This window comes from Epinephelus moara, chromosome 3, assembly GCF_006386435.1.
Source record: "Epinephelus moara isolate mb chromosome 3, YSFRI_EMoa_1.0, whole genome shotgun sequence".
Classification (NCBI taxonomy): domain Eukaryota; kingdom Metazoa; phylum Chordata; class Actinopteri; order Perciformes; family Serranidae; genus Epinephelus; species Epinephelus moara.
In genome coordinates, this window is record NC_065508.1 from 6621973 (window position 1) to 6642283 (window position 20311).

Below are 20311 nucleotides of genomic sequence, written 5' to 3' on the forward strand. Positions count from 1 at the left end.
AAAGCATTCGAAAATATGGCTATATCATACACCACTCTGTATCAAATAAAGTACTCTATTGGTATTGGTATCACTGTAAGGGTCCTGATATTGGTACTGGTGCTGCAATTTTTTAACTGATACCCACCCCAAGCGCTGGGTGAACAAAGAAGTAAAAAAGAAGTTGGAAAAAATGTAAGAAATTGGGTCTTTATTGGTTTCTGAACATATTAGGCCACCAAATCCTCTAATGAATACTGTTTCAGAGTTATGCTTTCTTGCAATTTTTACTTCAACACAAACCTGCATTTTCAAACTTTGTACATACATCATTCTGAGCAAGGTCAAACGATCATGTGGAGTAACAGGAAGCAAAACACTGCGTGCATGTACGCATTAATACTAACTTGCACACACTCCATGTCTCGTATTGCCTTTTTCGCCCCTGAAGAGCCCTTAATTGAAATGCAGCAAGCGATTTGGCACAAGAGCGACAGGCCTATTAGATATCGCTCTCTGTCAGCCGGGGTTAGCCAGCGATGCTTTATTGCTCTGCTAAAACCCAAACACTAAAACAACTGCCAGGCCCCGCACTGGTCAAGGAAACCATTTCATCACCTGACGGCAGCCATATAGCAGGAGGAATTATGAGAGAGGTGTCGTGGCAGCCGGCAGCATGGGGAGAAAAGTCGGGGAGACAGGGATAAGGAGAGGCGGAGGAGGTGGTGTAATTTTTATAATGGAAGAGACGGCAGTGCAGGAGCACGAGGACGGCCGAGACGTCCTGCTGCAGTAAAAAAGCAAAGAGAGAAAATGAGGGGTTTCAGGTCCTAAAACGAGGCTTTCATTATTTCACTAAATTAGGGTTTTGGAGTTAAAGTGAAAGTTATTACCCCTAATTATCTCTGGTTTCAAAATAGTAACATAAGAGATGATTGTACCTCTAAAATATTAAACAGTCAGCAGTGACTAGTTTTAGGGGAATGGAGCACTTTCTTCTCTATTTAAAAAAAAAAACAAAAAAAACTGTTAGACTCATATCCATGACTCGATTTGACTTTCACTTTTTTCTATACTGTATGTATAAATCCTGGTTTCTTATATTATTTTTGTCTCATTTGAAAATCCAACACGCTTAAAAAATTCAATGATCCTGCAATATAATAATATGTTTTGCTAAGTTTGGCTTATGTTTGGTATTTCTTCAGTTTATTGGGTATTTTTGTTAATCTGTATTAGCACTTCAGTCATTTGCATTGTGTATCTTAAGTGTAAATCATTTTTAAATTGTAAATATATGTTTTAAAGTTAGTGTGGGAGTGTCACAGTGATTTCACTGGTGTGGGAGTAGACTCAGGGTCGATAAGCCAGGTGAGCGATCAGTGTTGAGGGTGAGAAGGAGGGGGATAGGTTGAGTGTCTCCTCTGCTCTGCTGCTGCAATCACTGGAATCGGCTGCACCTGTGCTTCGTCTTTGTTACCCTGCAGCCTGCTGTATGTTTGGTGAGAGATGTGGGACTTTTTGTACTTTGTATATGGACTTCAGTAAAAAACCAGAGCTCTGGAAACAAAAATCCCTGTTTGTCTCATGCTCTTCATTCCTCCATCATGCTCTGCACCGTCATGCTATCGGGTTCATCCTGTTTGTAGAGGTTTACTACCATCTGAAACCCTACACCACTCATAACACGTTCTCACGTCCAAGTGGTCAAATACAACCGCTTGGTCGGTGGCTCTGTGCTTCGAAATATAACACTAGCTACCCCTCTAGAGTCAGTGTTGGACGTGTCAGTTTCTGCTCATTACATGCTTACAGTATCTTTTCAAAATAAAACTAGGTTCAGGCAACAAAACTACTTCATTAGGTTTAGGCAAAGATCATGGTTTAGGTTAAAATGATGTTGACTTTTGTTTTTTACATGAGACGTGAAAGTCCTGTGTTTGTTTGACCGACATATTCCCACTCCCAAACCATTGAAAACTGATGTTGGGTTCAAACTATGATGCTCTGGTACCTGCTCAGGAGCGATGTGTCTGTTTAATGCTCAATATATGCTTGTGTCTTTTGAAAATAAACTTAAGTTTTTAAAAGTTTACAGTTTCAGCATGAAGGTGAAAACACTTTGGTTTTAGGTTGACTTCCTAAGGTTTGAGCAACAAAAATACATGGTTAGGTTTTTTGACTGATTTTTGATACCGTTTTGATACGTTTGTTTCCTTTATTAAACCTGAATTTTTACTCATTTCTTACCCTGCACTGTATCTTTAATTATTCTACAGTTTACGCTTGTGCTAGTATTTTTTAACTTGATTTTATCTTCAATTATCTGGTCGTTAATTGAGCCTTTTATTCCATTTAAACTGTGTTTTTAATTCAACACCCAAACAAGGCTAATGCTGACATTTTATGGTTTTTGATCTTGTTTTGACTTATGTATTTTGAAGAAATCTGTATCAGGAGTGCACATGAATTTCAGGACACATCATCAGTAGTAGACCTTGGGATCATTGGGTGTTTCGGTCATTATCACTAGACACCCTCCCCCACAAGTTCGCTGTTAGGTTTAGAAAAAAACCTCATGGTTCAGCTTAAGATAAGTACTGCACATACAAGCACAAGGCTTTTGGTTTCACATGTGACATGAACAGCAGTCTTCTGGGTAAGAGTCTGGTATTTGTTTAACCCATGCAGTCGTTCTTTCTTTCTCTTTATACTACATCAGTTGTTCTGAGCATTTAATATTGCTGTATTGCTTTGTGTCTTATACAGTTTTGTGCCTCATATCGGACACTGAGGGGCATGACCAAGTGTCTGTATTGCACAACCTAGGAATAAGAATGGGTTGCCACTTTATAAATGCGAGTCTAATATTTACTCTACTTTTCAGCTCTAGCTTGGTCTCCAACAGCTCCTGTGAAAAAAGATCTGGCTGTTTGGCCTCAATGTTGAACTTTTCTTACCAGCGTTTTGTAATTCGTCAGTTTATCAAAGCAATTTAACTAAAACACGGTCCTGGTGCATCTTGAAATGAGGCTGAGCAAAGAAATCCAAAACAATAAGCTGAAAGATGCAAAAAAGTTTCTGTAGTGCTGAAAGAAACTGCAAAATTGACACCTTTCACATTACAGAGTCATTTGTTTGTATTAAAATAATAATTATTGCAGCTTTAAACTCTCATAAACTGAACTGTATCCTTGCAGTTGGCTTTTATGAGGTGTTTAGTTGCTGTTTTTTCATTATTAATGTTTTTGGCAGCAGATTTTATGTTTGTGGATGCTCTTCTTTGCCATGTCTCGAGATATTTAATCTTCATGAAACTACCTAGTTTAAAAGACTCTACATAAAAAAGTATAAACACCAATATTGACATAAACATAATGGGGAAAAACCATTGGAAATGCTCTGGTGACTCTCAGTGGCCCAGTGTTCACAGAGATCAGTTGAAAGCCTCCCGCACATGAGCACAATTTATCAAGCTCCCTCGATTCATCCCCAAAGGGAAACATTTAGCAAGAGTCTGTGATGTGTGAAGAGGTGAAGAGGAAGCAGAGATAAATAAATCTATAATCACCCAAAGCAGTGGTTAGCCGACTCTATCGGAAAAACGATAGTGTGGCCAATTGGTTCCTTGCGCTGTAATGAACCTCTTTTGCTTCAGTGAAAGGAAGAAACGCAGCTGAAACACAGACTCCCCCAAATGACACTGACCCACTGTTCTTCACCTTTATTCATCCAAGTTAGCATTCAGCGTCTCTGCTTTTTCAAGCTGTTTTCTGTTGAGCTGCGGAGTCTCATGTCTGGTGGAGCAAGTCTAACATCAGTTCTCAATTTGTTTAGGCAAATCCAACATTCAAAGCTGTGTTAATACATTTAGCATAAAACCAATTCTATAAATACAATGCAAGCTATGACTCCGACTGATAATCCAATACATATTTTTTGAGATTTTCCGTGATTTTGTCATAAAGCCAGAGACTTGAACGTCTTTATTTACAACTCTCTGGTCAAGTGTTTAAGTAGTCAAGTCTCAAATAAGTCACGAAGCAACTCCTAATTTTTGTTTGTCCAGCTTGACTTTATCTCTCAAATCTCATGTCTACAGCTCTGCTCATACTGTAACACTGTTGAAGGAAAGTGAGTTTCTCATTCGGGGTCCTTATTCAAAGTTCCTGCTTAGTGTGATATTCAGAGCCCCAGCTCATATCCACACAGGTGTTGTCAATCATTTTGGCTGATTGGACCTCTCATCACATCTGTGTTGGAACATACAGAGTGACTCACTGACTTCTTTCCTGTTGCTGTTGTTGCACGTGAGCAGTACTTGCCTTTTTTGTTTGTTCCATTTCAACTGTATTGTCTTAACTTGATGATGTTAGCAATTTTGGTAACATACTAATTAGCACTAAATACATAGTGCATTTGAGGCTGATGGAAATGTCAGTAGTTTCACAGGTATTAAACCAGTACGTGACAAGTTTACATTTTGATCTGCTGAGGGCGCTAGAGGAAAAGTCAGGACAAAGCGGCTCCTCAGATTTTTGTTGCTTAAATTAATTTATTACCAGCAATAATGTAAAATTATGTGTAAAATGAATTACTAATGTAAAAAAACATACATTATATCAAAGGTTTATTATTTATATGGCTTTATATACTCTACAGAGGGCCACGAGAAAGAAATTATAAAGTACAATTTTTTTTTTTTTTTACTATTTCAAACTTTTAGCTTTTTACTATTAAACACTTAACTAGTTTAAACTTGTAACTATTTACAGTGAAACAACACAGATAAGCTTACAGAATCACACAACAGAATATAACTAAAACTGCAGCAGCAGGTGCAGTAGACACACTGGCACCTTCATTAAAAGAGGGAATATTGCAGTGCTTTCTTGCTCTCATATAACCACCATAGATTCTACCAACTTCAAACCAAGCAGAAGCCTAATCAGCCACAATGAGTGAAAACACCTGTGTAACCATACAGGGCCTTGTGTCAGAAAGCAGGCTTAGTAAGAACTCTTGAGCTTGTTAACCCTGAAATGAGGGAAACTGGGTTTTCAGTTTCACAAAGCCAGTTCAGCTTAACTTTGAGGGTGTTATCACATATACGTCCTTTTTAAACAAACCAAACTCAGTCATCTTAAAGTGTTTTCACACTCGGTCCTTTTCAGCCCTCTAAACGGACTCAGAGCACTGACTTAGCATTTTTTGTGCATATGTGAACACTCCAAGAGAACTCAGACCCCTCTGAAGTGAACTGTAGTCAGACCAGTGCGGTTTGCTTAACCTCTGCATTGTGAACACAAAGCACTCCAGGTTTGCTTTGCTCTTTACCATTTCCCCCTAGATCACATGCTGTTGTACTGGGATGCTTGAAAAAACAGACGAAACCATGTTGGCCTTTATTGCTTGCAAGGAAGCAGGACAAGGAGTAGTTTGGTCCACTGAAGATACTGCACATCTCCAGATGTGGAATGTAGAATAAATTAAATGGCAACAGTCCACAGCACAGAAACACAAAGGTTTTCCTCCAATTTTAAATTCATCTGAAAGCAAGGCGCTTCATAACCGCACTGCAGTGCAGTGAAAATGTGATATGGTATTTTGGGAGCAGTTTGATTCACATGCTGACATTGAGAGTTTTGAAAAGTTTTGCTGTTGTCTGTTCTGTGGAATGGACTTCCTTTTTCTCTCAGTGTCTTTTGGAGTGGCTACAGTCCAGTCAGAGATATTTAAAGCTGGTTGTCGGGGGACCTTATTGGGGTGTGGTGGTGCTGTCGCCAGTGGCGTGTAGTGGGGCTGGAGTGGCGTGACGTTGGAGTTCTTCTTGGAGGCTATAGAGTCAGGAAACTGTGTCGTCGGCGATGGTAATGGACTGTCTTTGAATGGTCTCGTCTTCTCTTTTCTGACAAGGGAGGTGGGCTGGGAGACAGGGAGGACTCTTTGGGTGAACTGTAGCTTTGTATGTTGAGGAGAGATCAAATAGGTGGGATACGGACCATGGAGGAGACTGTGTGAAGACTTGCTGGACTCACTCGCTTCCTGGATGTGCTTGGGATTGTGAAAAGTGGGGTTTCGGGCACGGAGGCGGCTGAGGAGTTTTCAGTGTCTGGGTCGCCTGCTGTGGGCTGGAAACTTTGGGCCTGAGTGTCTTGATTGTAACCGAAGACATCATTGTCCAAAGGGGATAATGAGATGGTGCCCATGCTGAAGATGAGGTGAGTATCACATTAATGACTACACTCAATTTAGTTGAACCAGTCTCATTTGAGAGTGTGTTTAGGGTTGCAATGTTTTTACCGAACACTGCAAAAGAACAAAAGAAAAGAAAACAACCAACCAAACAACCAAACAAACAAAAGTACAAAAAAAACAAGAACTTAAAACCAAATGTTTTTGTTTTATTTACCCTATAAATAGTGTAGTACCTGTAAAATAGGTTTATTTTTTATCATGTAATTTAAATGTTTAAATGGGTTTTAACAGGTTTTATTGTGAGGTGATGGGGGAAATTGCAGAGACTTGTTGTTGTCTTTGCTTATCATAGATAGCTTATCATACCAGTAGGGTATCTGATGACTGGCAGGGCGCACATGTTGATGGCTCGGACCTTGTTCTTTCCATTCAGCCTACTTTTCAGGACCTACCTTACTCTTTGTAGGTATTTGCCTGTGGGACCCCAAGGTATTTATAGCTGTCCTGAACATCTGCAATGCTGCCTTCTAGTAGTTCAGCCCATTTGGATCTGATCATCTTACCTCTCTTTGACACAATCCGACCACACTAGTCTGAATGACATTCCGATGTCATTGCTGTAGATCCTGGTGAGGTAGATCAGTGAGTTGATGACTTGCTCATTCCTGGCGTACAGCTTGACATCATCCATGTAGAGGAGGTGACTGATGGTTGTTCCACTTCCAAACCGGTATGCGTAGCCACTCTTGATGTGACCTGTTGATGAAGCTCTGGTATTATGATGGTACAGTTTGATGTTTGCTCATAAGGGCAAGCAAAATGATTCCTTACTGAGATCAGTATTAAACTTTAAATTGCACAGTTACTGTGACAAAACTAGGAGTTGAACTACTGTGAGCTTGATCAGTAATTTAATACATTTTAAAATAATATTCCTTCAACATGCAGCCCTGTCATCTACAAATTATATTTCTATTACTATACTATGGTACTACTATACTAATGAGCCAGTCAGTTTTGTAAAGCCCTTTGACCTTGTAAATCTGATTCAGGCCTTTGTGAATAAATTTGACTGATGCAAACCTCCTCCACGCTCTGTATATCCAGTTTTTTCTTTAAAAAAACCAAAAAGATTTCTGATTCTCCGTGGATCCGCGGGGTGACACCAGGCCAGCATCTACAGAACAACATCCCTGAGGTTTGGCAGTGCTGCGTGGACTCAGCGTCTCTCTGAGGGAAACTGGACACTCGGGGTCAAAGCAAATCAAACCTGCAGAGTCACTGTCTGACCTGCTGCGACTGATAAAAGACTCAAACACCACACACAGCACACGTACACACAGCAGTACACTGAAACGCTGCAAAAAAAAAAAAGATCTTTTCTGTTATTGCTGCTGTGCACATTTAGTCTGGCTCTAAACATCCCATTTATCTTTGCATCCTTAATTACCACGTATCAGAATATATATCAGATTTGAGTCGAGGCAATTCACTTCTGCACCATCCCCGATTGCACTGATTGTATGTGTGACTGCAGCCTTAATCACAATGTGCTCTTAACTTGTGCTGTAAGATAAATTGCCTCTGGAAAGAAGTTAATGTTTCTGTAATCTGCTCCCAGTCTCAGACAGCCGCTCCAGGCATTAAATAGACTGTAATTTTGAACTACCACTGTCATTATATCACTGTCACTAATCTAACGTTCTGATCTTTTTTTCCTTATAACCTTTTGCAGTATTTAACGAGTAATTATCTGTTTTTTTGAAAAAAGGTTTTGCAATGACTATGATTTTTTAATAATGAGATTATTCCCTCTCCATGTAATTACTTACTCCCTGACCCTGAGTGTAGCTCAGCTCCAACATCACTATTATTATTCTGTCCAGCTTTCTCATTTCATCCACAGCCTATAGAGGAAGTGCCTGCACACAGCATTCCCTCAATCCACACTTCACATCTTAGTGGTGGAATCCTAAAGATCATAATTTAATGATACTTTAAAGTGAACAAATCAACTTGTTTGTCAGCAGAAGTCAGTTTAAATTTCAGCTGTGTTGGGACCACACTTGTTTAAATCAAGCTTCTGGCCTTGTTAATACAAACTGATTTCTACAAAAACAGTTTTAATCAACCATATTTTCAAAGACAAATCTGATATGTCTCTGCTGATTTATTCACGGTCATCAAATAATACTTCATCATTAACCTCATGGAGGTGCAAATGCATCACAGTGAGAGTTTTATTCATGTGCTTTTGTATTGTCTGTTCTTCTGAAAGCCATTTGTGATTGCAGAAGTAAATGTTAAAACAATAGACTGTATGAAACATAATGGATGTACCTAAGGTGACATCACCCATTGGTTTCACCAGAAGGTGAAGTGTGGGGTGCCTCAGGGCTCGGTGCTGGGACCACTGTTGTTCATTTTATACATTAATAACATATGTGAGGTTTCAAATACACTTAAAATGATTTTATTTGCAGATGACACAAACTTACTTTTCTGTGGAGATAATTTGGAACAACTTTTGGACACAGTGGCAGAGGAATTAAAGAAACTGAAGAGTTGGTTTGATTCAAATAAACTTACGCTAAATTTAAGCAAAACGAAATTCATAATATTTGGAAATAGGTCAAAAAACTCACCCAAAAAAACTTATGATAAAGGACATAGAAATAGAGAGAGTGAACGAAATAAAATTTCTGGGAGTTATAATAGACAGCAAATTATCCTGGAAGCCACATATACAGTACATTAAAGCAAAAATATCAAAGTCAATTGCAATATTATATAAAGTCAAAGATCTTCTAAACCAGTCATCACTATATACCTTGTACTGTTCCTTCATACTCCCATACATTACCTACTGCGTGGAAGTGTGGGGGAACACATATAAAACAAATACGGAAACAATATTCAGACTTCAAAAAAGAGCAATAAGAATTGTGAACAAAAGCACCTACAGAGAACCATCAAACCCACTCTTCATAAAACTGAAAGCACTAAAATTCAAGGACTTGGTTGACCTCAAAACCATTCAAATCACGCACAAAGCAAAACAGCATCAGTTACCACATGGCATCCAAAAGTTGTTTCAATTAAGGGAAAATAACCACAATCTCAGGGGAATATGTATGTTCAAAAAGCAGGTACGCACTAACTCAAAAACTCATTGTATATCCGTAAAAGGAGTTAATCTGTGGAACAGCTGTAGTGAAGAATTGAAAACATGTATGTCACTAAGAAAGTTCAAACAAATTTTTACAAACAACATTCTGAATAGATACAAGATGGAGATGAACACATGAATTTATAACCAATGAACAATGCATCTTGTTTGGCTAATATGCTTTCTTTTCTTCTGTTTTCTACATGCTATGATTGATAAACTATAAAAACATAGCAAAAAAGGGGTAGGACTAGATAAGTTTTATTAACTTTATCCTACACCCTTTCGAACATGGAATGGCTATTTAAGTTGTCACATCAACTTGTTTTTTTTTTTTTTTGCTTTTTTTTGCCTAAACTTTATTTTTTTATTTTGTTTGTTTGTTTTTAACCTGTTCGAATAAATAAAATAAATGAAAATGAAATGAAATGTTTGTGGATTTTTAAAGCCTAAAGTTTGCCATTTTGGCCATCACCATCTTGGATTTATGGAGCTAGAATTATAGTATCTGGACGAAAGGATGGACCTGTGGAAGTGTGGAGGGTGTATCTGACTAACACATTCTCACTCTGACCTTGTCACATACTGACGTTTGGTCATGGAGCTTCCATGTCCAGACACAACATGAAAGGTACCCTGGGTGTGTTGGTTGTTGACATTCTGGGACGCTGTTATGCCTTTTACATGGATTATCTTCTTTCAAAATACACTCCCGTTTTCACAGGAAATTTAGCATTTACATACTGTCTCTTTCAAAATAAAAGTATTACATCAGTGCAACAACACAACTTGACGTTTTTTTTCTTCCAACAACTAGCGCACGTGGTTGGGTTTAGGCAACAAAAGCATGTGGTTAGGTTTAGGAAAAACGCGAACACCGCTCTCCTGGGTGAAAGTCGGTGTTTATTGGACCCATCGACCACCCCTCCCACCATCCTACTTGGACTTTCGCCACCTTAACTTTCGTTCTTGTCTCGCCACGGTTCCCCCTGATGCTGCTGAACATCGTTAAACTATAACAGCGACCAGTCGTGTATCATGCCAGCGTTAAAGGACGGGTTTTTCGTCAGTGTCTGACGCTGCAGGTCACTGTCCAAGCGCCAGATTTCAACGACTTCGAAGTGAGACCAGGCTGATCTGACTGATTAGCTGGGGTGATGTTGAGCAGACAGCCTGTCTCTCAAAGTGGCCACGCTGGTTATAATTATGTGTAACTTTAAGCCTTAATAAAATTCAAACAGGCAAGTTATTTAAAAATCCACCCCGTGTACAATTGGCATCAACAGGGAAATTAGCTATAGGGGCCAAAACTGTTTGTGGACCAGGGTGAAAATGTGTTTATTTCTGCTGAGAAGTTTCTCGTTGGCTTCAAATTTTCATCCCTGGACGTTGCCGCTGGTTAAAACCACACAGGTGTTGACTTTTTCCTCATTAGACCTTTTTCTTAGGACTGTGTGGGCATCTACAAACTGATCCAAACTTTTGATCAGAATCTTCCTGTTAATACCTGAGTGGTGTACCTCTGTTTATGTTATGCTGTACAATGAAGCAAGTTCAACAGAGCCAGGCTTTTTATGCCTTAGTTGGCTTGACAAACCCTAAGACCACAGTCATAGGTATCACAATGGTGGTTACCAACTTGCTTTTCTTTTTCTTGTTCAGGCTCTGGGTGCATCCTCACAAAAGGGGGTATTAGGTGCATCATTTGACTCCACTACAGCAAAACATGGTCCTATTGCAAGCTGTCCACTCCTGTTTTTACAGCAAAAAGCAACCATTTTGTTGAAAACAATGCAAGATTACTGGTTACTAATTGTGTAAATTCACAAGTTAATATATTCATTTTACTACTCAATGCAATCTCAATGGCTACCATTTATTTCTTATGTGACAGCTGCATATTTTACAGCTCTTACACTTTAAACTTGATGCAGCAGATTTACTCCTTATACTTAGGAATTGCATTCAGGTCTGCTGATGTCCCATAATGAGGGATACATGGAAATCACTTTAGTTTTTGGCTAAATTAAAGTGAAATTAATTTTACTGACTGAATCTTATCTGCACTAAATATAATTTTCTAATCAGTGTTCTATTAGCTGCAATATTAACAGGGTAAAATGGACTCTAAGGAAATTAGGACTATGCATAAAAATATAATCCAAAGTGGCTGTGTAATTGTATGGTTTAAATGAATAATGTACCGTATTTCATATGCAAGTAAACTTCAGAACAAAAAAAATAGTGAACTGTTAATGTATGCTACCTGCAGTTTTACAGAGGGCTGCTTTTTCCTCTGTTTCCATTTGCTCTGCAACCTGTTCTTACTGTAATTTGTTATCTTGTGTACATGTTGTTTATATATTGGAAAACTTAATAAAAACTTGAATTATAAAACATGAAAAAAGCAATATTTTGTGGCAATATTCAGGAAGCTAGCTTAGCTTATTAGCTGTGTTGCCCCATCAGCTTTTATGAAGCCTCCTCTGTCAGAGCATAAACTGAACTAAACCCCAACAGAGCAATCGTTTGCAGGAGTTATAATTAACTGTTTTGAATAAACTGTGTGAATTGTCACATTAGCAAGTAAAAATATAATGCAGAGAGAACTACATGTCACAGTACAGAGAAAATAGAAACAAGGGGAACCAATGTGACTGACTGGTGCTTGCATGTCATGGCTTGTTTATGCAGAGCAGAAGTTCACTAACTAGCCCTTCGAATCGTCTTTCTATGTCTTGTCACTAGGAATCAAGTGTGTCACAAACGGGAACTGCCCATTGGTTCGACAGCCCATTGGTCCGACATCCCATTGTTCCGACCATATTAAACCCATTGTTCCGAAGTCCGTTCCGAAATCATCATGATGCCCTGTGGTTAAGGTCTGGTTAGGTTTAGGCACAAAAACCACTTGGTTAGGGTCAGGAAAAGATCATGGTGTGGGTTAAAATGAAAAAGAAAGTGGCAAACACATAAGCTGTGAGCCTGCTCTGCCTCAAGCCTTTCCCAGCTGACCCAGAGCCGGTTGCGGCGCACCATCAAGGCAGAAATACGCCCGCTGGGAGCCGTTCAGCACCGCGGACCGTCGGACTAATGGGATGTCGGACCAATGGGCTGTCGAACCAATGACATGGACCCGTCACAAACACACTGTGTCTTGACACCATGTAACTCAGCCTCAGCCTGGGCAGAGAGGTCTAATCAGGTAAGTAAGTGAGTACACCTGTGTCGGTGTAACTAATACCTTTCTGTCTCAGGGTTCTACCTTCATGCTCTCCACATGGGAGCACAGATGTAGTCAGTGATATACTCAATTACTTTAGCGTGGCTAGCTAACCAAGTCTGTTAGTGCTGTAGAGCAGTGGCTCCCAAACTTTAGGAATCTTAAGCCCAGTATACACTGTTGGGCTGTCCCAGACGAAAGATGACCAACATGAAAGAGACGTGCCGATATCTTTGGTTGTGGCTCTGAAACTGTGGTCCTACATCGCACAGTGAGAGAGGTTCAAGGATAGCCGTTGTCATCATCTTGCGATCAAAGACAGCCTGGGCTAAAATTTTGACAGTGTCAGAAATTTGGTATGACCATCTCAGTATGATGTATGAAATGGTGCACTGGCACTAAACCCCAACAAACAGACAAACAGCAGCTCGTCGTGGATGCAAAACGTGCTAAAAGAAATGTGTGGGATTCCAGCAAAGAGGAAAACCTTGCCGAGCTGTGGCAGCAGAAGCCTTGCCTGTATGATTTGCATTGATTCCTTCAGTTCTTACCATGATCGTGTAAAGAAGGGCGAAGCATGAAAGGAAATAGCAGCAGAGACTTGTCGGTGAAGATTCTTAGTCATCCAAGTCATGGTAACCATAAGTGCTACAATATTAGCACTTACCACACTCACAGACACACCACAGTGTAAAGTGCCCACAAAACTTGAGGTTATTTACCCTCTATGTTGTGCTTCAGAGTTGGAGAAGTAACAATTCGCAGTATCCTTGTTCACTCAGTATGGGAAGCTATTGCATCGTATGTTGTAGCCTGCGATTTAGTAGGCGCTGTCATCGTAGAGTCTGCATACATCAAACTTGATGTCGTACCCAAGTTTATTAGATCCATGCTGCACAGTATAGCTTGCACTAAACTTATAAGATTGCTAAAATCTGTCATTCTGTAGGAGGCTTTATGGAGGCTATCCCTTGGGCTGTTTTGCATCGCCACCCCCTAACTCATGCATGTTGATGATTCTCCTAAATTTACTCTAGCACTAGTATTGAACACAACTGGTTATTAAATGAAAATCATCTGAAAGACTCCCCTTCAATAAAAAGACATTTACACTTATTGCGAGGGAAAAATAATATTCAGACTCACGCAGTAGCAGTTTCTTTTCATCAGTCACCTGAGCTTTAATGAGACACTTGAGCTGTTTGTCTTTCATAAGTCTGTCTTTGATAGTTCTGGGGGTAGTGTGGCAACAGCTGGCTGTACCAGGCTGTTCTCCACGCTCAGCCTGTTTCTCTGTCTGGTTTTGATGTTAGTCAAAGCTGATGAAGGTCACTTCACTCAGATAAGTGGATCCAAAAGGCAGAAGTTCATTCAATGCACATTTTCCTAGCTTAGGATATTCCTTTTCAACACCACACCAAACTCAAATGACTTTTCATCATGTGCCATCTTTAGTCCACAGTCAGAGGACAAATCCAGCAGTCCTGCAGTCTCACAGGACAGCTGCTGTTTTCATTCACACTGAATGGCTTCCTCACCCATATCAGTTTTTCTGACTTTGCTTTGATATCACGGAAGCACTGGCCGAAATCAGCGTCGAGTTCGGACAGATGTGCTTTTACCATTTTCACCACAGGACTTCTGTCAACATCAGTGGTGGCATGATGGGCATCAAGCAGTGGGAAACAGCTCACGTCTCCATCCTCACATTTCCTCTCCCATAATGACCTGCTTTATAAATCCATACACTTTGTCATGCCTGTTAAGGATATGTGAGTCCTTGCCTTGAAGTGATAGGTTGAGGTCATTCAGTTTGGTGAACACAGCAGCAAGATATGCCGGACGCGCATCCCACTATGCATCCTTAACCACAGTGCAAGTGCTCCATCAGGAAAACAAACACCTCAGTGCAAAGTTCAAAGAGTCTCAGTAGAGTTTTGCCACGAGACAGCCGCCAGACATCAGAATGAAGTAGTGACTGCTTGCGCTCTGACCCGCTGTCAGGACAAAGATATTGAAACAGCCTATGATTCATTGGCCTGGACTGAATGAAATTAATTACCTTAACTGCATCAATCAAAAAAGTGCTTAAGTCAGGGCTCAGTCTCTTGATAGCGAGTGCCTCCTGATAAAGTGCATCTACTTTATGTTGGGGTTCACTCGTCATTGATGTCACGCCGTCTGTACAAATGTGACTGCAGGGTGTTGGGGCCAGTGGGATGTTAAACAACTACTTACAATTAAACACAGACAAGACAGAGGTTCTCATAATTGCTTTAGATAGTAAAGCCTCAAAGGCTGTATTGGGTCCCTTTCTTCAGCTCTACAGTCAGATTTTAGGAATCTTGGTGTTATTTTTGATCAGGCCACACATTTTGATCATCATGTAAAATCACTGACCCGCTACTTGTTATATACAGCTTAGAAATATAGCAAAGCTCAGGTCTGTGGTGTCTCAACCCGAGCTAGAAATGATTATCCATGCTTTTGTGTCCTCCCAACTGGACAACTGTAACTCTCTTTTTACGTGCCTGAGCAATTCATCTCTGAACTGTCTTTAAATAATCCAGAACACTGCTGCTCGGCCGTTAACCAGGTCCAACAGGTCAACCCACATCACACCAAGTTTTTCTTTACACTGGCTTTCTATTGGGTTCAGGATTCACTTTAAATACCTATTCTCATGTATAGAGCCCTCCAGGGTCAGGCACCTGAATACATCAGTGATCTCCTCCATCCATATATCTTCAGTTGGTCCCTTAGGTCTTCTGAACAGGACCTACTGTCTGTCTGGCTGCTCCAGACTCAAAATAAAAGGTGATGGTGCCTTTGAAGCAGTGGCTCCAACATGATGGAACTCTCTTCCATTAGGTTTATGGTCAGCAGTCTCTTTATAAACTTTAAAAAAACCCCTGAAAACTCATCTTTTCAAAATGACCTTTGTCCCACCAGAAATTGTCGAGTGCTTCTTCTCTGGTGTTTCTTTTTGGGTCCTCAGTAATCTGTATTTGCTCTATGTTTTACTTTCTATTTGCTGCTTCATTTTAATTGTTATTGCCTTTGTTTTCATTCATTGCATGTTTGATTGTTCACTTTGTGAAGCACTTTGTGAATTTTATTTCTGTGAAAGGTGCTATATAAAAAAAAATCATTATTATTATTATTATAGTTGCGCATGTACCATTTTAGCAATAGGCTTATGAAATAACTTGGAATACTGTCTTATCATTTTGGAAATCGAGGGTTATCCCCAATCTTTCCATACCTTCTGCAAGCTGCTCCAGTACCCCGAGGGGTATGCGTACCCCCAGTTGGGAACCGCTGCTGTCGAGGATGCTGGTCTGTTTAAGAATAGGTAAAAGATAAAAGAAATGCTGAATTAAGGGGCGTTCACACCGAGCGCGAATTTGCAAATTCGTGCTTCGAGATTACATACAAAGTCAATGCAAAGACGCGAATTCGCGCCGAGCGGTGCGATGGACGTGTCTAGCGCGACGCGATGGATGCGATAGACGTGAAATTCGCGTCCAACGCCTCATCGCTTGAGTTGAAAATATTGAACTTTTGAGGCGAATTCGCGTGACACTGTGCCGTGAAAGCCAATCAGCATTGAGATTCTCCCAACGTCACTGCCGTCATGACGTCTTGACGCCCTGACGTCCACTTGTTGACACAACAATAAACTGCTACTCACCGGAGACAGATGGACAGGCGCTCCGCAGCTGAAATGGAGCGCCTGTAGTTGGTGTCCTGCCGGGAGATCCTGGCGCCAACCCTCGCCAACAGGTCCTCAAACTGGGCCCCAGTCAGCCTGAAGTACCGCTGAAAGTGGCTATCATCCAGACGGAGTTCCTGGAGGAGGTGGTGACAGTCGCCGAGTTGGATGCGCTTCTGCAGGATAAGGTGAACCCAAAAACGACGGCGTTTGGCCCTCCGACATATCTGGGACTTCCAGAGCAGGTACAAAGCAGTGATGGTGGTTATCTCAGCCATGGTTGAGGAGAGAATGGCGGGCAAGATGTTGTTATCTAGTGAAAATGGGCAGGCTCACTACTCACGCGACTGACGCGATAACGCAAATTAACAAAATGGTCCGGCGTCCAAACGCACGCGTTACGCGCGAGTAATTCGCTTCACTCGCACCCGGTGTGAACGCACAGTTAGAGATTCCATGGAGCTCAAGAAGCTCATAAAACAGAGGCAAAGCCTGGATGTGATTTCATGACTTCAGCTCTCTTTATCTTCACTAGAAATCGTAGTAGCTATTTAGCCAGCTAGTTTACATCACTTATGCATCCTTATGGCTAATGACTTGATATGGCTAATCCCTTAACTAATGTTTGCTGGACATCTATGTTAAGTTACCACGTTAGCCAAAAAGTTTAAATTAAGTCTCTCTGATGTATTCAGTCTGAACGAAAACAACAAGCGAGGCAATGTCACCTGTTTCAGGGCTAGCTAACTAGCTAATGTTTCACCTGTCAAGTAGTGGTCAATACAGCCATCAAACCCTGAGGAGAGCTAGCAATTATTACTGCCTTAGTTCCAAACATGACACAGCTGAAACTGAATCACATTAAATACACAATAACATTAGTTTTACCTGTCAAACGCCGGTAGTCCAAAAAAAGATTGTCTTTGCCTGTGGCGCTATTTTTTTTATTTTTTATTTTTTATTTGTTTCCAGAGTTTTCAGCCAGGTCCTGTCCTAGTGTGCTGTGATTGGCCGAAAATGTATCACATTTGGTGTGTTAAAGAGGGCACAGCATGCAACACATTATTTGCAGATATTGACACATCATGAGTTATTTTGCTCTCTGCACATTAATTGTGTCAGGAAACAACACATCTTTATTAAGTGACAGTTGAACTAAATTGGTTTGGCAGGAAGGTAGAGGCATCTTTTGGGCAAAAATTAAAACAAAACAGTCAAAAAATGTGTGATTCTTCAGTACATTTGCTCCATCAGACTATGCGGTTTGTATGGTAACTGTGAATATATAATTGAAATGAACTCATTCTTTATTGCAGTTCACCACAGACAGATGAAAATAGAGTTAAAATAATTTGCTATCACCTGTTTTTTATACCTGCATTTGTGAAGTAGCACTCCTCAGCTAATCTACTGGCATTTGCTCTCCCTATACAAACAATACTGCTGTTTTCTGTTGAGAACCCAGGCTTTTTGGGAGCACCCAATTAGTGCATAAGAATGTGCATTACTGTATATATATACGCAAACAAATGCAAGAGCCAAACATAGACATGGCAAAAAAGTATGTGTTCATTGTGAGTACGTAAATATAACTCTTGGAAAAAGAGATAAACCAATGATCATCCTTCCATCACTCATGTTCGCAGGGCAGAGCTAGCTGATGGATTAACACTGGCTAAATGTTGAGACACTGACACTGAGGAACTGAACGCTGAAGGCTTTTCTAATCCACTGATCTGAGTGCAGTTGACCTCACAGTCGCTTTGCAGTCCCGTTAAGCAGCAACTTAAGTGCCAGCTGCATATGAAGCTCTCCTCCTGCCTTTTATCCCTCTAGTGTGGGCTACAGATTCTATAATATCTTAAGTGAGCACTTGTGAGATGAATAAAAAGAAGAGAGGAAACTGAGGAGAAGGAGATGAAAGAGTGGGGTAGTTAAGGAGAGGTAAATATTCTGTAGGATAGAACTGAATAATGTAGGATAATGCAGATTATCCCTTTACAGAAAGAAATGAAGTGAATGGCATTTTCATGTGGCTTGATATCAGCTGATACTAGTCACAGTCCCGGACACAATGAATATGTTATTAAGCTCTATATCAGCTTGAGTATTTCATTAAAAAGAATAAATGCTTGTGTGAAGCACTTATCAAGCCAAAGAAACAAAATTAAGAAATAAAGCAAATTTAAAGCACCATGAGACAAGAATTTTATTCAAAATTGTCCCTCAGTGAGGCTGCTGCTGCAGATAATACACACATCAATGTTACAGAAAGCTTATTTCAGTATTTTTTTTACTTACAGCTCAAATGTCGAAGCATAAGAAGTGGCAAGGAAGAAACAGCCCAGTAATCCTAAGACCAACATCCACATAGCATAACTCTGCATGTTAAAGTAAAAGTGTGCCCTATATGTGGGCTTACATAGTGAGGCAGAAAGTAAGGCTGTGGAGGTCAGTATGGTGGATAGGCATATAGTGTGTCAGAATTTTATACAGAAGACTGGAGTTTGCAATTCACATTAATATCTTCTATTGATCATACATATAAGTTGTCATGTGCAGATATTAAAGAAGGCAAGGGCTATTAAAACATTGGTGTTAAACATAAACTTGTAATTTGAGGTAATCTGGGGTGATAAGGTTGCTAAAATTGTATAACCAGGGTTCCCACACCTCATTAAACAACCAATTTAAAGACTTTTCAAGGTGTCACAGTGTCACAGTTTGAGACACAGATCAAGGTTGATTACTGTTACAACACTGAGAATTTTCAGAATGAGAAGTAGCAGGCTTTACAGGAGCTGACAGACAAATATTAAAAGGAAAGAGAGGCTTGAATGTGAAGGTTGTGGCAGGTGGAATATGAGACACATGCAGGGAGCGGAACGAGCCCATTCACCAACATTAATTAAAAAAAAAAAAACCCCAAACAACTTCAGTTTCTATTCTTGCACCAAATATGTGAATTCAAGCACTTTCAATGATCAATGTCTATTTATGTCTATATGAAAAAAACTTTCAAGACCTTGATTTCCCCCCTCAGAATCAAAAACTTTATAGCACTTGCAGGAACACTCTATAACATCCAAATTCTTCTTCTGAATCAAATGGCACTGAGAGACCAAGCCAACGGTCAATCATTGGTCAATGTCAGGGCATCTGTGAGAGTCTGTTGCCTTAGTTTTTGCGGCCCTTGTTGACTTCATCAGCCAATTCAGCATGCTGAATCAGTGTCGGAGCGGCAGAGCCCATTGGTGAATAAAATCACTCTGATCGGCAGTTCAGCTCAGTGTATAAGAAGAGAAACGGAAGTGAGGAAAGTAAACAAACAGCTGAAGTAAAAAGGGTGTGACATGAAAACAAACTTGTTACTGAAGGTATGATTATTTTTCTTTGGCCACTGAGCTCTTTAGCAGAAACAGTTCGGAATTGTTTGTGTTATTGATTGCTCATGCACGGCACATATGCTTTGTTCTTTCAGCATCGGGCTGTGTTAATGTGCTAACTGGCTAATGACTTCAATCTGTCCTGTCACTCCTCCAGTTTTCCTTTTTTAATAACGATACAGATTACAGCCGCTGGCTGCTATGGAGAGTTATTTCCTTTTACCAGGTGCAGAACGTACGTGCTAGTTGGCCGTTGGCTTTGATCTTTGAAGTGTGTCTTAAGTGCTATATTGCAGGCAACCGGACTTGCTTGAGTTTCCTGAAGATGTTTCACCTCTCATCTAAGAGGCTTCTTCCGTTCTGAATTAAAAAAGTCTCTTGGCCTCTTGGGCTTTGAGAAACCAAATGAATCATCTACAGAAAAGAAAAGAAACGTATTCATATATACAGTGCTTAATTTGTAAAATTAGAAGTAGGGGAACACTTCCCCCACTCCCAAAAGTGGGGGAACACTTTTTTAAGCGGCACCCGAGCCGCCTCACTGCGCGACTCAGAATGGAATGGTTGTGACATCTAGTGTTGTCACGGTACCAAAACTGGGACCCACGGTACGATACCAGTGAAAGTATCACGGTTCTGAG